Source organism: Penaeus vannamei, chromosome 10 (assembly GCF_042767895.1).
Source record: "Penaeus vannamei isolate JL-2024 chromosome 10, ASM4276789v1, whole genome shotgun sequence".
NCBI lineage: Eukaryota > Metazoa > Arthropoda > Malacostraca > Decapoda > Penaeidae > Penaeus > Penaeus vannamei.
The window spans coordinates 35783261-35785760 of NC_091558.1; the positions used below are offsets into that span (position 1 = coordinate 35783261).

The 2500-nt window shown below is 36.8% G+C and overlaps 1 protein-coding gene across 15 annotated transcripts in view; it reads left to right on the top strand.

The window, feature by feature from the left end:
- The first annotated feature begins 956 nt into the window (after window positions 1–956).
- Window positions 957–2500, top strand: part of LOC113814381 (serine-rich adhesin for platelets) — a 16318-nt gene continuing 14774 nt past the window's right edge. For 2 of the 15 annotated variants that reach the window (XM_027366431.2, XM_070126546.1), the window contains exons 1-2: window positions 960–1270; window positions 1746–1815. The gene's annotated coding sequence lies outside the window, so the exon portion shown is untranslated. Of the gene's footprint in view, window positions 1271–1380; window positions 1406–1471; window positions 1590–1745; window positions 1973–2094; window positions 2263–2500 lie in introns of those variants that run through there. The other 13 variants (XR_011398785.1, XM_070126544.1, XM_027366432.2 and 10 more) reach the window with 13 other exon arrangements.

Genomic DNA, 2500 nt, shown 5'->3' on the forward strand with positions numbered 1-2500 from the left:
TTACAAGTGCCTATTCCTAATTTCTTCAAAATAAATGCGCAGCGTATTGATATTACTGCACTTGCAAATAAATGAGGGATTATTATTAGACCCCATCCACCTTTTTCCCACCGACTAACAATCAGCTAACTGAAGTTTACTTTAACTATTCAGATCAAATTCCAAATCAATTGTGTTCTCTTTATATGATAGTTGAAATATGCACAACTAACTGGACTCTGTAATCAGTCGTCAAAAATGGACTGAGTTTTAAAGTTCCACCACATTCAGCCAGGAAAAATTATTGTACTCTTCATTTAGACACGAGAATCAATTATACATGTTTGATGACGTTCAAAATGGAAAATGGTCCATCATGCAGTCCACAAACCTAACACGTTTTTACTAATCACAGAGGAAAATCGCCCACCAGCTACATTCGTAAACACACGAAGAACTAGCAGCGATTAAAAAAAAAGATCATCGACATCATTTGACAACCTCTAACAACGGAAAGATACAAGAAATATAGCCAGGAAATATAGAATTCAAATGTCAAAAAAACTAAAGGGACAAGAAAAAGCCGATCTTTGTTCAATGCGGAAACACGCATCGCAATAGTAAATTTCTTTACATCCGCCAACAGCTGCATTTTCACGATTAACTATTTTATTTCTTAATGAACGTTATACAAGTACCTAAAGCTTATACGCAAATATGATTGAAGGAGATATAATGAAACCGTATTGTATGTTAGCGTATGTAGTCAGCGCGGAAATGGAAAGAAAGAAAAAACAAAAGAGAACTGGGAAGTAAAACACTCATAAGACGAAAATTACAATCTAATGCAGCTCTGTGTTCCTGGATCTATAATCACCGCAGATGAGTTTTATCTATCATTATATTATCCTACACGTTATTATTTTTAACTTTGTTGTGGAAATTTTCTCTTTAAAATGCCCGCGAAAATGTCACTGTTTTCCTTGTCTCCCTTGCATCCGAAGCGCATTGTGACTTTGGCTTCAATCTTACAAAGGAATTCTAAATTTAAATTCTGGCGTTATAGTTACCTCACAGAAGAATCCAATTATAAAAACACATATACTAGAATATCAGCATACAAGAGACAATAATCTGTAACGTATATAAAGTATACTAAACATAGACTTTTTACCGACACAGTTCAAACGAAAACACACAAACAATCAGTGAGTACAAATTCCTTCAACAAATTGCAAATTACAAAAAATGCACCAATAAGCAAGTGTTATACATCGAGAAGATACCAGAGGTGAGCTTTAAGATATGTTTTCAAGATATCTGTAGAAAATATACTTGAAAAATCGTAAAAAGAGTAAGAAGAAGCAGTGAAGAAGTTTTGTTATTTTTACGCACTTTCTCCATGTGATTTCCCTGTTGTTATTTGGTATATTAATTATTCGAATCTGTTGTTATGGCTCCCGTGGTCTTACAAGTAATATATTAGTTTCGTATCGTGTTAGGTTTGGTCTGGAATTATTTTCGTTTTAATCCTGTTCCGCCCGTGTATAAAGTGAAAGGAAAAACAAATAGGAAAACTAGTAAGAAAAAAAGGTTTCGTCAATGACACAGTAATTATCACGTGTAAATAGAAACGTGGCATGGCCTGTACCTGTTAAGGATTAATTTCTTATCTGTACTCTTGACTTCACGACAGGAGATAAAGGGGGAAAAAGTGCAGTCTTGATCTGGCAAAATTTGTTGTGATACTTGGCTTTCACTTTCAGAGTTGTGACAGTGTGAAGCAAAGTGATCATCCAAGACCAGATGTAGAGAAAAACTAATGCAGTAAAGGAGGTAAATCCCCCATACAGAATACAATTGCATAGCCAAATAATGTAATTTGGTAAGCCTACCAGTTGATCCCTTTCTGACCTTATTATTATATTGGCCTAATTAGAAGTTACTGCATTGAAGAAGAGGTCATGGTGGGATAAGTACTCAAACATCCTTGGTAATTTTACTCTATAATTTTTTCACAATTTATTGCAATAATATTGGTATGGATTGATTCCTCTCACTCTCTAGTATCCAAATATATAAAAATTGTTGTATGGAAATTCCTAAAATCCCCAGATTCTTGGCCCCGATAGGGCTGAAGGAACGATATACACAGAATCAGTCACTATATTAACCAATACAGGAGGCTGTGTACCCTGCAATCCTCCCTTGGGGGCTACTGTCCCTCAACCCCCACCCAGAAAAAAGAATCCTCCACATATTCACAGGAGGAGAGAGCATCAGGTACACATAGCAGGGGTCGGGGAAAGGAAGGGAGAGCGGGAGGAGAGGGGAAGGGTAGGGTAAGGCCGAAGTTGGAAGATGAATATGAGATGGGCGAGAGGTCCCGGAGTCAATGGAAGGCCTAAAAGAGTGGGATATGGAGCTCATTGATATGGATGAAAGTCTGGTGTGAGGATTTATTGGGGTTGAGTGCTTGGTTATATGGTGATGTGGGTAGTGTTTATGGTGTGTGGACAGA